Source organism: Ursus maritimus, unplaced genomic scaffold (assembly GCF_017311325.1).
Source record: "Ursus maritimus isolate PB19 unplaced genomic scaffold, ASM1731132v1 scaffold_12, whole genome shotgun sequence".
In the NCBI taxonomy this organism is placed as follows: Eukaryota; Metazoa; Chordata; class Mammalia; order Carnivora; family Ursidae; genus Ursus; species Ursus maritimus.
In genome coordinates this window covers 20,518,535-20,534,080 of record NW_024423564.1, presented here as the reverse complement: position 1 = coordinate 20,534,080, position 15,546 = coordinate 20,518,535, and the positions used below count along the sequence as shown (strand labels likewise).

General features: G+C 39.1%; 1 long non-coding RNA gene across 17 annotated transcripts in view; it reads left to right on the top strand.

The window, feature by feature from the left end:
• Positions 1-15,546, top strand: part of LOC103669321 — a 171,944-nt gene that overhangs the window by 132,949 nt on the left and 23,449 nt on the right. The gene's annotated exons all lie outside the window — the stretch shown is intronic.

Genomic DNA, 15,546 nt, shown 5'->3' with positions numbered 1-15,546 from the left:
TCTTTAAAAAAAAACAAAGCCAGGTTATGAAGGCACAAGACTAAATGCTGTCTGTATAAATGCAAATGTTAAACTTAAGAGCGCTTTACTGGCCAAGAAACATGAATGATTAAAGTCCGAGATGTGTCAACTTCTTAAATCATAGTCTCTTTGCCATCGGAGGCTGACTCATCCCAGCCTTCAAGGGCCGGGGCATTTCTTAGTATGCATTGAACTCATGCCAAACTATTGTTTCACACTGTTATTGTCTAAAAGACAATTGTACTAGAAACGTGAAACAGGAAATGTCCATCTGAACTTATTACCGTAGAAGAAATTTTCCAGAGTCCATATGCTGATGTAATTATTTTCAATTTTTTTTTAAACCATTTAGTGACTAGATCTTTGGAACAATTGTCTTCGCTGTCATGGGTAGAGCGTCTAGCTTATTATAGAGCCCTGAAATTGCCACAATAGGGTTTTACATTGTTTTTGAATTAGGTTTTAAGGATATTTATTTTACAATGAATTTTTTCTCCATCTTCAGAGTGTGTGGCACATACCTTATTCCCTTCTGCTCGAGTGCTATGCTTCGGACGCTTTCCTGGAAATAGCAGTAGACACCGGTTTGTTGGTTCAGCGTTCTTGCACTATTTACAATGGACATTTCTCAGCATAACTAATCTCTTTTTTCAATTTTGGTCCCATTCTCATCTGCACCAATCCGCTGCTTTGAAATGAATTGAAATGCTGTAGTCTTTGAAAGGATGAGGATTAAAGCTTAAACCGGGTCTAGGAATGAGGTGAGGGGGAAAAAGCCCCCACAAATCTGGTAGTTTTTTCCCCTGAGCAGTGAAAAGCAATGAGCTGTACTCTAGAAAAGAAAGGAAACAGTAATTATGAGCCTTTTCCCTACATTGTACACGGTCTTCGGTTTAGAGGAAAGTAGAAGCCGACCAGTTTTAGTTCTGTAGTGTATTTAAGTAAGGATTGGATTTATAAGCATCAAGAAGCAGAGGTCTTAATTCAGGTATGACTGTGTCTTTTCTTTCTCTCTTTCACTTAATTTAAGTACCTTCATATTGTTTTATATTTGTTTGAGTCCATGATCTTTTTTCATCCTATATCCTATGTACCTGACAAACTCCATTTCATCCCATATTTTCAGTTCTTTTTCTCCAGTTTTACAGAACCCCAGAAATCCTTTTCTCCAGCTATAATGCTATCATTAGTAGCATTAATTCTAATGTCAATTTGAACTTCTTTATTCCAGCTCACTCTGCAGCGTGAAATCTTAAGAGTAGCTGTAGAGAATGAATGATTGGTGCTCAGCCAAGCTTTGCCTATGTCTTTCCACAACCAAAAACAATTAGGTGAAGAGGGAAAAATTCAATTGGTTATTGTTTTATCTGCCTGATCCCCAACAGCCTATACGGATATTTTGGGAATTTTTTTGTACCTTGACAGTTGCGTTTTCATGATGTAGCTATGGCAAAAATGTTTCAATGAGAAAGTTTCATTTTTTAACAAATAGCCATTTCAGAAACAAATGAGGTCAATGGGCTTCTTGTTTTAGGAAGGGGGGTGGTGGGGACGTTGGAATAAGAGGAAGTCCTATGTCAGAGGGCTCTGCGCACACTTTCCTGAAATACCTCAGCTATGTGTAAATGTAATCTGTTATTTTAACTATTCGTAATAGTTGCGTTTTGCCCTTTCTCACATTAAATTATAAAATCGATAACATAAATATGGTGGGTCTTTATTTTTCAAGGTTCCCCACCTTCCCCAGTCTCTAACAGGTTGCAATTCATCCTTTCCAAAGACCTCAAAAGCTACCAGATTATTATTAAAAAATGAACACATTTTGGGAGACTACTGACCATTAGTCAGAGGGAAGGTCCTGAGTCATCCAAGTGTTCTCCAGCTGGCCAGATCTCGGATGCTGAAGCATCCGGGTAAGTCGAGGAAACACATTCATGGCACCCAGTGAAGAAATGAAATGGCAAACACAATGCAGTGCACTTCTGTGCCCCAAGTTGAAACTTTATATTCAAAAGATATAAGAACATAATTTTTCGAGGGAAGGTGGGTGGAGGATGGGGTAACTGGGTGATGGGCATTAAGGAAGTCACATGATGGAATGAGCACTGGGCATTATATGCAACTGATGAATCACTGACCTCTACCTCCGAAACTAATAATACACTGTATGTTAATTAATTGAATTTAAATAAAATAAAATTAAAAATTTTTTTTCTTCTCCTCCTCCAGCTTGTGTATTTCAGTTTTGTATTGAAATTTTCCCTGGATTCATAAAATACCTAAGGACTACATAAAGAAGAAAGACTCTGGAATCAAAGGAAAGTCACCTAACACAACTTCTGTGGGGTGTATTTAGAAAAGCAGGCTCCCTCAAAAGCCCAGGGTTAAATTAATCAGCACTGCTTTCTCAGCATGTTTGGATTTCCTACTGAATGCTGTGAGTGCAGGAACCCTAAGCAGCAAACATTTAAGGATTTCATCTGGGCAAGCACTGATCTTAAAGTTCTGACCTCCAATAGTGGTCAGGCAGGTTGCCTTGGGAAATTGTAAAGCGAACTTTTGAAGACAAAACTGCAACTTAAATGTTTGCGTATTTATGAATTGCTTGAATATTTTCAGGGGAAAAAAAGTGAATGCTACTTATTTTTCAGAATAGGGTGTGATGATTATACCAAAATCCACAAAATGTGAAAGAGTAAAGGAAAACTTTCAGGTGACAACTGATTCTTTTTATTCCAGAGATATAGGTAAGAAATATGACTATATACAAAAGGCTACATAAGAAACTAGAAACTGTGGTTGCCTTTGAGGAAAAGAATTGAGGGCCTAGCAGCCAGAGATAGTCTGCACAGTTTATAATGTAATATTTTAATTTCTTTCCTTGTACATATATAGCTTTTTTAAAAGAATGAGAAGGGCTTTACAAATGCAAATATTTTCACTATGAAGTCTCTATTTCCATAATACTAAAAGGAAATGCCTGGTCAATAGATTCTATGCTATGACCATGATACCCCTCGATTTTGTTTACCTGGTAACACTAGCTCATGTCTGTAAGCTCTTTAAAACTCCCAGAATGATTTCACCTACGTTACCTAATTTGTAAGATCACTTTATTATTTATTACTATTCATTACTTAGCTCTTTCAGTTTTCTTCTCTTAATATGTGATTATCAGATTGAATTGCAGTGTTTCCGTTCCCTTGTACCACACACAAAAACCATGATGCTGTTTTCTTCAGTAATTTCTAATGAAGGTCTATTTGATACTTTAATGCTTTCTTCCTTAAGTATTGGACCAAGCTGCAACAGAATTATAAAGCTCAGGCTGTCAGAACAGAGACCGTCAAGACACTCAGGTGTTTATCTTGAGAGCCATATGGCGTTCCATCACAGTTCTGTTTGATGTTACTTTTGTCTTATCCCACTGGGCCCCCACGCCAGAGTGTTCAATAGCTGACTCTAAGGGTAAATTAAAATACTAGTCAAAATTTAATGGAGGGTGCGGAAAGGGAGTGAATATATAGGGTATTATGAAATTTGTCCCTCCCAAAACCTTTCTCTGCAGAGGGATCACTGCTTTTCATGCATGACCAGATAAGGAAAAAAGACCAGATAGGAAAGAAAATGACCAGATAAGGAAAAAAGCTTTTCTTTTTCCTTGTTATTTGCTTTACTAGGTTTATACACATACCTCAGTCCTCCTTTTTCATTAATGCTCATAGGGCTGAATTTCTTTCCCAGTTATTGGGTTTAGCAATATTGCTGCAATTGGTTCATCTAGTCATTGTATACTGAAAAGGGCTACATAGATGGTGACCCGTTGTGAGCAGGCTGAGAGCTGAACTGAGGAGCAGCCCTGTGTGGTTCTGCCTCTCATGCCTGCCAGAGATTAAGAATACCTTGACCAACAAGGAGGGAGACTCTTGTCTACCGTTCTGCATTCCTTCTTCTGTTAAAAAAAACATAATAGGTTTAGAATGGAGTCACTTGTGCTAAGCCCACATCCCCAAACCAAGACTTAATACCTATCTTAATTACAGTTTCAACCTCTCCCAGGAGTGGAATCTTAGGCCAGTCTATCGCATTACCTGGTCAGCACTAGTCAGGTCATCTGTCGGATAGACCTCTGCCTTCCGCCAAGGAAGGTGACCTTGCCTGGAACAATCCACTCTTTGCTAGAAACTTTCTTGTTCTGCCTCCTTCGGCCTATAAACATCTTTCATTTTGTACAGCTCCTCAGAGCTCCTTAAAAAAAAAAAAAATTATTTGAGAGAGAGAGCATGGGGGGAGAGGCAAGAGAATCTTTTTTTTTTTTTTTGCATTTTGTTTTTTTTGTTTTTTTTTTTTAAGTAATGATTTTTTATTATATTATGTTAGTCACCATACAGTACATCCCCGGTTTTCGATGTAAGGCTCGATGATTCATTAGTTGTGTATAACACCCAGTGCACCATGCAATATGTGCCCTCCTTACTACCCATCACCGGTCTATCCCATTCCCCCACCCCCCTCCCCTCTGTAGCCCTCAGTTTGTTTCTCATAGTCCATAGTCTCTCATGTTTCATTCCCCCTTCTGATTACCCCCCCTTTCTTTATCCCTTTCTTCCCCTACTGATCATTCTAGTTCTTATGTTCCATAGATGAGAGAAATCATATGATAGTTGTCTTTCTCTGCTTGACTTATTTCACTAAGCATTATCTCCTCCAGTGCCGTCCATGTTGTAGCAAATGTTGAGAACTCGTTCTTTCTGATTGCTGAGTAATATTCCATTGTATATATGGACCACAACTTCTTAATCCAGTCATCTGTTGCAGGGCATCTCGGCTCCTTCCACGATTTAGCTATTGTGGACATTGCTGCTATGAACATTGGGGTGCATATGGCCCTTCTCTTCACTATGTCTGTATCTTTGGGGTAAACACCCAGTAGCGCAATGGCTGGATCATAGGGTAGCTCAATTTTTAACTTTTTAAGGGACCTCCACACTGTTTTCCAGAGTGGCTGTACCAACTGAGGCAAGAGAATCTTAAGCAGACTCTGCATGAGTGCAAAGCCCGATGAGGGGTGTGATTGCACAGGACCTAAGCCGAAGCCAAGAGTCTTTTGCTCAACCAACTGAGTCACCCAGGCGCCCCATCAGAGCTCCTTTTTTTTTTTTTTTAAGATTTTTTACTTATTTATTTGAGAGAGAGAGAGAGAGAGAGCGGGAGCGGCGGGGAGGGGCAGAGGGAGTGGATAAGCAGGCTCCCTGCTGATCAGGGAGCCCGACATGGGCCTCCATCCCGGGACCCTGAGATCATGACCCGAGCCAAAGCCAAATGCTCAACCAACTGAGCCACCCAGATACCCCTCAGAATTCCTTTTTATTTGCTAGATGGTATGCTACCTTATTCATGAATTGTTGAACGAAACCAATAAGGTCTTTAACATTTATTTGATTGAATTTTGTTTTTTAACATTTCCAAACTAGTTTTTAACCTCAGGAAAGAATCACTCTTATGTGTCTATTTAATATTTAATTGGCTACATAGTGCAACTGTGTAATAGTTAAAGGCCATGCTGCACAGTGGTTAAGGATGACCTAAATTCAAATGTCAGTTTTGCCTCTTGCCACACATGGGACCTCGGGACAGTCAACCTTTTTAACTATCACTTTTCTCATTTGTGAACTACGTTTTGTTGGGAGGAATAATTCTTGTTTTAATGTGTAAAGTGCTTAGCACAGGGCCTATAATAGGGCATTCAGTAACAATTCAATTCTTGTTATAATTACTAAAACTTTTTTATAGTTACCAACCACACAAAAATAGGGCAAGCGCACAGGAACTGACTACTCTCTCCCCCTCCTCCCCCTGCCCTTGCCCCCAAACCCACTCTGCTCCAGTGAACCCCCGCTCCACCGGCCCTGCACTTGCTCAGCTCACCAACCGCCTTCACGTTGCTACGTGCAGTGACGGGTTTTCAATACTCATTTGAGTTGAGCCATCAGCAGCATTTGAAAGAGTTCACCTTGCACTCCACGGACTACTCTGCTCAGAGCTCAGTCCCCGGCCCCTTCTCCATCCATAATCACTCCCCTGATGAGCTCATACAGTCTTGGAACTTGAATATCATGTCTATGCTGCTGACCTCCCATATGTCCAGTCCAGACCTCCTGCCGGTACACCACGCTCGTATATTCAACTGCCTGCTTGACCTCTACTTGGCTGTCTTAAATACCATCTCAAACTTGGCGTATCTAAAACCAAACTCTGGGGTGCCTGGGTGGCTCAGGTGGTTGGGTGTCTGCCTTCAGCTCAGGTCATGATCCCAGGTCCTGGGATCAAACCCTGCATCAGGCTTCCTGCTCAGCGGGGAGCCTGCTTCTCCCTCTCCCTCTGTTGCTCTCTCTCTCTCTCTCAAATAAATAAATAAAATCTTTAAAAAATAATAAAAAAACAAAACTGAACTCCCTGGTCTTTCCACAGACCTGTTGCTCTCACAGCCTTCCGCATTTCAGTAACTGACAACTTCGTGATTTAGTTGCTCACCTAAAAGCTTTGCAGTCATCCTTGACTCCTCTCCTCCTTTCTCACACCCATATGCAAACCATCAAGAAATCCTACCTACCCCACCTTCAACACCTATCCAGAATTAACAGCTTATCAAGACCGTCTCCCCTGTCTCTCTGGCCTCCCTGACATTTCACCTTGATTCCTGTGGAAATTCCTAACCAGTCTTCTTTTTCTTCAGTTGCTCCTCTAGATTATTCTCAAAAAGTAACCAACATGAGACGACCATGTAATCCACATCCTGTCACTCTTCGCCTCAAAACACTCCAATGGCTTCCGACCTCACATAGAGTAAAAACCAGACAGGCCTGGCACAACTTGGCATCATCTCCTGTACCCCCTGCATTGTCCGCTCTGCTCCACCCACACCACCCTTCTTGCTTTTCTTCGAACATGCTAGACACACGCTCACATTGAGTTTTTTGCACTTGTTTTCCTCCCCAGAATGTTCCCCCACAGATATCCGCGTATGAGTCTCTCATCGCCTTCAAGTCTTTGTTCAAATGCACGTTGTCAGTGTGGTTCTTCTGACCAACCCAGTTAAATCTGCAGTCTCCCTTTGATTGGTACTTTTGGTCCCTTCTTGGTTTAGTTTTCTTCATAGTACTTCCACCATCTGGTTTCTTGTATATTTTCCTTATTTCTTTTATTTTTTCTTCTCTCTTCTCCACATAAATGTAGTCCATAATATCGGGGATTGTTGTATGACTTGTTCACTCCTGTATCCCTGTGCAGTGCCTGACATTCGGCAGGTACGACTGTATAAAGACTAATTACTACTTACTAAATATTTCTTTGAGCTAATGCATGAACGCATTTCAGAAAATGCATTTCCTGCTGTATATGGTGTGAAAGCATACGGTGCAAGGAGTCAGGAATCTGAATTCTGATTTTCTCTGGGCCTCCTAGAAACTGAGTCTCCCATGTAGTTCCACCTCTATGCCTTGTTTTCCTAATCTTTAAAACCTATCTTGCAGGACTATTACAGTCTTCAAAAACTAAGCTATTTCAGGGAGTGCAGTCCCGTGTTTGCACAAAGAAGGAATTTAATTCCTCCTTTTATATGCCCCCCCCACATACTCACAATCCACGGTTGATATCAACCCTACCTTAGGAAAATTAGGTTCCATTTGGAACGGATTTTTTAAAATTGTCACTGAAATAAATTTCTAATTAGGTGAACATCTTACCTAAGAGTTGGGAAGCAGTAAAGAGACTCTAACAGAATTAGGGCCCACCATCTTTTAGTGTGAAAACAAATAAAATGGGAAAGGGAAAGGCATCACATGCCTTCTTTCTGTCCTTCCCCGCAGATTTGAGTTTGAGGTAAGGAACAAGAAATGAAACAGACTTTGCATTTTTTATGTTTGGCAAAGCTCCTTTAGTTTGCATAGTCATAATTCAAATGACCAGCTTTGAGGTTTTAATATTCGGTGCCTTCACTTTGTCCCAACCAGGAAAGATGAACAGCTGTTGTTTTGAATTTTGTATTTCTAAATACATTGCAATGTAGAAACCAAGGAATGCCCTAAAGCTTTTAAATATTTTAAAGGTACATCTATTAAGCTGTTTTATGGATTTCTATGATTTTTAAAAAATACTTTTTGCATCCAATAAGCTGATTAGACAATGTAATAAAACGATATTGTTCAAATTTTCCTGATTTTATTTTCTAACAATCACCCTCAGGATTTCTCTTACGTGCTGGTCAATTTGAATAGATTCTCAATGGATACTTTTGATTGATTAAGGCATAACTAACTTGATCAGGTCCTGGATTTGCATTGTTTAGTAAAGCCCACCTTGAAAAATAGTGCAAATAATTTGTGCAAGTAAGATTGGAAAAAAGGAATGTTAAAAATACTGCAGAAACAAACTTTAGAAATGACTCTTCACACACAAATATTTCACACATTGAGATATTCTGAGCTCATGTGAAGAGAATTCTAGTTCTGGGTATGCTTTCCATGCACTTCAGTTCTAAGAGGCCCCATTAGCAAAAGCTCTTGAGTGGCCTGGATCATGGTGCTTTGTACGTCTCTACTGAGCTTGGGCCTTTGTCCTGTTTGCCCCTCCTGCCGTTTTACCACCCAGTTCACAATCCTGATAAAGCTTCCTAGTACTTGTGCTCTTACCCAAGTTTGTGTGTCTCACTCCTGGTCTATATAGTGTGTGTGTAAATATATATATGTGTGTGTCATATATGTGCAATATATGATATATGTCATATATCATATATATGTGTTATATATTGTATACGTGTTATATATTGTAACACACATATATATGTGTGTGTTATATATATACATATATATATATATGATAATTTTTTCCAACAGGGAGCTCTTAATGTTTTCAGGCATATAAAGTGAGATAATCAACTGTATGGTGGGGTAGGAGAGAGCCTGGCTGGGACCAAAGAGACCCACTGAAGAGTAAGAAATTATAAAAACCTTAACTATGGCTTAGACATGCAAGAAATAGTGAGTGTTTAAATGAAGACATTGCTATTGAATATGTTGTTTGTGGGGCGCCTGGGTAGCTCAGCCATTAAGAGTCTGCCTTCGGCTCAGGTCATGATCCCAGGGTTCTGGGATCGAGCCCCGCATCGGGCTCCATGCTTGGCAGGAAGCCTGCTTCTCCCTCTTACACTCCCCTTGCTTGTGTTCCCTCTCTCACTGTCTCTCTCTGTCAAATAAATAAATAAAATCTTTAAAAAAATTATGTTGTTTGCAATATTTTTCATTCTATCAGTAGGAGAATTGAATAGACCAGACAATAATGTTTTCATTGTTAACTTTGTAACACAACAGTAGGAAGTAAATGACAGCTTGTAACACAACAATAAAGTAAGAAAACTCAAAAGCAGTCTCTCAGAGTTCATTATCAGTCAATAATCTCTTCCTCAACTTCTCTCACAACTCTGGAACAATAATAAATTAAGATCTTTTTATTTCATTGGTACTTACGGTTCAATTTATTCATTCTCTCCATCAACGCATCTGCCCCTGCCAGCCTGGGTCGGGTACCATACCTACACATTCCCACAGTACTCTGTTCTTACATTTATTCTAGAACGTATGATGCCATTTTGCAGGTCCACAGTCCTTTATCTGCAGTTGAGAAAACCAAAAGTTTATTTTCTGATTAATGCCAAGTCTTATTTGGCAGCAAAATCTGACTTGATCTGACATGAAGCTATTTATAATGTTATGTTTTACTGCAGAAAAATTGTCGTATTTGTTTACGGGAGGCTGCCCTAGGCTCTATCGGGGTGTTATGTATTAAATGCTATATATATACTTTCACCCTTCTAACACTCCACAGAGAGCATTGCTTCTGAAACACCTGTGGCCCAAGGGCTTTGGACAAAGACCAGCGGAGCCACACTGGCGCCTGCTTGCTAGTCTGTGTCCCCACCAGATGGGGAGACCTCCAGTCAGCCTCGGGTCCTTGAAGCTGCCCAGCGCCCAGTGAGACCCAACAAATATAAATAAGGCAGTGAACATGTGCTTTCAAGTTAACATATTTAAATATATCAACTTTCCTCTGTTCTTATTTTTCAAATATTGCTACTTCGAGAAAGAAGAGTGAGGGCTGGGTATGGTACCCAACCCAGGCTGCCTGGTTGGTAGAGGGTGCACTCTGATCTCAGGCTTGTGAGTTTGAGCCCCACATCGGGCATAGAGGTTACTTAGGAAAAAAAAAAAAAAGGAAGAGTCAGGGCAAACAAGCCTTTTTTTAAAATTTCTTTTTTTTAACTAAAAACATAAATATTTGGCCAGATTGAAAAATCCACGAGAGAACCAAGAATAATATCATGTTTCCTGGTTTTTAGATTTGTGTTTTCTTACCTAGATAAGACTAATATTATAAAAGCCAGATAAATCAAAGGCCAAAAGAAACAACTTTCTTTAAAATGCTATTGAAATCTTACAAGCTAAAAAGCGGAAAGAATTATCGTAATGTAGGCGAGGATATGGTGAAATGGGCATTCTCAAACGACGCAAGTAGAAGTATGGGTTGTTAGAGAGTGTGTCCAGAAAGTCCTTTACAATAGAATCAAGAAAGTTAGAGTTTACATCTGCAGTAGAATAATAGGAGAATATTTAGCACATATTAGCTCAGAAACATTCATGTTCTTGAGGCATATCAGTTTGGTTATTTCTTTAGGAGATTCCAGCAGAGGGGTTACTTTCTCTGAAAGCAGCCAATATTTTTAGTTCTATAAGGCCTGCTATGTTAATATTTCTATATGGAAAGTTTTCAGAGATTTCTTTTGTTCAAACACCCTTTTTAAACGTTATAGCTCCTACTCCATCTCATTTAAACATGTTGTATAAGTGTATGACAAGGTAGTTTAAAAATTTCTCATATGGAGTATGTTTTGTTGGTTTGGGATTATAATTCTATTACTATATGACAATGCATAGTAATTTTTGAAGACCCTAACAAAACAGTGTCGATAATGCATAGTAACCTCCACATTGTATTAAATAAAGTTCATATAAAACACAAAAGCTACTGTATGTAGAAGAAATATAGTTTTTTTTATTATGTTCAGTTAGCCACTATATAGTACATCATTAGTTTTTGATGCAGTGTTCAATGATTCATTAGTTATATATAACACCCAGTACTCATCACAACAAGTGCCCTCCTTAATATATTACCTGTTACTCCCTCTCCCTACCCCCCTCCCCTCTGAAACCAAAAGTTTATTTGGGATCCTGGGATCCATAGTCTCTCATGGTTCATCTCCCTCTCTGATTTCTCCCCTTCAGATTTCCCTCCCTTCCCCTATGGTCCTCCATGCTATTGCTTATGTTCCACATATGAGTGAAACCATATGACAATTGTCTTTCTCTGCTGACTTACTTCACTTAGCATAATCCCCTCCAGTTTCATCCATGTTGATGCAAATGGTGGGTATTCATCCTTTCTGATGGCTGAGTAATATTCCAGTGTATATATGGACCACATCTTCTTTATCCATTCATCTGTTGAAGGGCATCTTGGTTCATTCCACAGTTTGGCTATTGTGGACATTGCTGCTATGAACATGGGGGTGCATGTGCCCCTTCTTTTCACTACATCTGTATCCTTTGGGTAAATACCCAGTAGTGGGTCATAGGTAGCTCTATTTTTAATATCTTGAGGAATCTCCATACTGTTCTCCAGAGTGGCTGTACCAGCTTGCATTCCCACCAACAGTGTAAGAGGGTTCCTTTTTTCCACATCCTTGTCAACATTTGTTGTTTCCTGTTTTGTTGGTTTTTGCCATTCTAATTTGTGTAAAGTGGTATCTCATTGTGGTTTTGATTTGTATTTCCCTGATGGCTAGTGATGTTGAGGATTTTTTCATGTGTCTGTTAGCCATTTGTATGTCTTCTTTGGAGAAGTGTCTGTTCATGTCTTCTGCCCCTTTTTTTGATTGGGTTATTTGTTTTTTGAGTGTTGAGTTTGAGGAGTTCTTTATATATCTTGGATATGAGCCCGTTATCTGTAATGTCATTTGCAAATATCTTCTCCCATTCCTATAAAGAGTTTTAATATGGAAATTAGTAACTTCCACAACCATTGGAAGGGTTAGGAGATTAAAGATCAGGGAAGCTGTGCCAATAATCTTGGTTTGCATTGCCAAAGTGGCTGGCTCCAAGAACTTTCTTGAGAGCCTCTATTTCTCTCAATCTCCAGGAGCTCTACCAGCTGTATAAACTTGCAGCACTAAAGCAGGTAATTCTCAAGCAGCTACCACTAGCCAACTCAATTGTCTAAAGAACCAAAGAGGGTAATTTGCTGGAACTCATCCAGAAGCTGCTGTGAACCTTATGTCTGCTGTCAACCCACACATCTATCTGTCACTGCCCTGCTTGAATAATAGCTTCTGCTCCTTTCCTTTCCAATGTCACATAAGTGCCTGTTCCTGGCAGACTCCTGACCTGGAACCATCTGGGGAGGAGGATTCTGGGAACTATAGTTCTCTTTTTCCTCTGAGATGCATGGATCATAAATGGGAAAGCAGTAATACCAAATTGACAACAGACAATCATGTTTGTTTCAGTGTCGATGACAATTGGATGATATTTTTCTTTGCTGATTTTCCATTCTGTTAGTATTCTTTCAGTCCAACTCACTATGTTATTAGTTGACTGAGACCCAGAAATCTCTCAGCAAGTAAAGCAGAAGTTCAATTGAATTCATCCTTGATATACCGTACTGTCCATTAAAACTTATTGCTAGATGGTTCATCATTCCAAAATATCTGAAGCACATGAAGCTGAAGTAACACATTTAATACCTCCATTACCCTTTTTGTTAGGACCAAATACAATTAAGGAAACAGGGTTTTCACTGGTACGTTTTCTAGAAGGAATTTTGTACCTAGCACTTACATTTGGGAAAAATCTCTAACGGTCTTCATCAACTATAGAAAAAAGATAAAATGTTGGCAAGATTTTAATTTAAATTTGTAGCCTCCATGTACTCAAACTAAAATTAGTCATATACTTACAAAATTTATAAATGTATTTTGAATATTGATGTTTCTCTAATTTTTTCAACTTCCCTTTCTTTATACCTGCCTTTATTTGGGCTCGAAGATAATTTATGCATATTATGCGTGACTTTGTAGCTTTTTCTATGTTTTGAGGAAATTTTGAAGGAATAAAATTTTGCTTTATAGAACATCCTGTCACGATATGAATAATACCAAAGAGGAGATTTTCACAAAACATTCTTGGCCTAAATTGAATAAAATAACAAAAATTTTATTAAAGTTAGAATGCCAGTACACAAGAACTATTATAAATATTATAATTATCGTATATCTATTATTCTGCCTTGCAATGTAATTCAAAATTTTATAAATATTTGTTGGCTCAAAAGGGATATAATATTCTTCTTTGTGTCATCTAACTCACCCTCTCCTGATATTCAGTTTATTGACTATGATGTCCATTTCATCTGCTACATTTTCATCAGGTGTTAATTTATTTAACTATTTTTATCTAGTTACAAGGTATTCATAATTATGTAGAAAAACAACAGTTTTCACAATCATCCTAAATATCCATTTTTACTTCAAATGACACTGAAGTCGGCATTAATCAGCAAAGCATTCGAGGAAAGTTAATCTAGCAGGACTGAATAAAATGAGCTAGAAGGAAATAGGCTTAAGGCAGAGATACGGTGGCTATCACTCGATTGCCATTATCTAAACAGGACTGAATGAGGTCCTCGACTAGGGGAGAGATTGAAGAAATGGAAAGAAGGAACAATCGCAAGATGTAACAAGGAGGGAGAATTGAGAGGTTTTGGTACTGGCTGAATGCGAGAAGCAAGAGAAACTACCAAAGATTATTCTTAGATATCTCTACGTGGAAGGTAATATGGGTGTGAGAGAAAGAGATGCCGAGGGGATAATGGGGAGTACAGCCAAGGCCAAGGGCAGCCTTTTGGGAAGTACCTACTCGTGAAGACTGTGTAGGATGGTGATTCGAAAGGAAGGAGAATGGAAAGAGTGAAGGGAAGGAAAAGAACAGTCCCACAAAGCCACAGGCAAGAACTTAAGGAGATAGTGGACAGCAACAGTCAGCGCTGCAGAAAAGACTGGATTTTGGAGCTAGAAAATCTTTCGTGACCTTTAAGAGCATGGGGTTCCATAGAGGACTGAAAACACAAACTAAATGTAAAAGGATTTAAAGAATGAGTCAGAGATAAGAAAACATGACAGTATTTTTTCAGTGAGAATATGTAATCAAGTCATGAGGAGACATGGAGGAACCCTAAATGCACATTTTAAGTGAAAGAAGCCAATGTGAGAAGACTACATACTGTATGATTCCAGCTGTATGACATTCTGGAAAAGGCAAAAGCATAGAGACAGAAGGAGGATCAGTGGTTGCCGAGGGTTAGAAGGGAGGCGGGGATAAATAGACGGAGCACAGAGGATTTTTAGGGCAGTGAAACCATCCTGTACGATACCATAATAGTGGATACATGTCATTATTGTACATTTGTCAAAACCCATAAGTCATCCAACAGCAGAGTGATCATAACGTAAACTATGGATTCGGTGGTAATGATGTGTCAGTGTACGTCCATCCCTTATAACAAAGGCACCAGTGTGACGCAGATGCTGATAGAGAGTTCTGGGTATGTGGCAAAGCTCTGTACTTCCCGCTCAATTTTGCTGTGAACCTAAAACCACTCTAAAAAATAAAGTCTGTTTATAAAAAAGAATATATAACCATATTTCATTAATAACCTTCTGGAGTATATTCATGTATATATCACTTTTATTGTATTATTTTATAGCCCTTACACATTTCAACAAAATATAACAACTTATGTTGGGGCCCAGTGAAATAAGTAGAGTATGATGGTATTGTGCAGTTAAACATATGATAGATATGTAGAATTAGTTACATTTAGGAATGACAGGGTGGTGTAGAATTTTATACCGTTATGAATGAATAAAGAATTATTAGCTCCATCTGTAAATGTTAGTTGTACATCCCACTTATTTATTGCAGTGCTAACAAACCACCGCAAAACGTAGCAGCTTAAAACAATAATTTATTATTACGTTTCTCTGCTCTGGAGGTTAACATACAAAGCTGGGCACTTCCCTGTTGGGGTCAGCTGAGGCAGGAATCATCTGAAAGCTTCTTTGAAACTCATGTGTCTTGCTCCTGGGCTGGGATATCTACAAGAGCTGGGGACTGAGGGAGCATTTCTCTCCCTTCTCTCTATGTGGCCACTCTACATTTTTGACTTTGGCTTCATACAGCATGACCACTTAAAGAGCAAGCATTCCAAGAGATTCAAGTTGAGGCATCAAGACCTGGGAATTAGTGTTAGAAGTCATGCAGCTTCAATTTCACTGTATTCTCTTAGGCAAAGATGTCACAAACCAGCCCAGATTCAAGGGAGTAGATACAGGGAAGCAAGAAATGGATGGTAGCC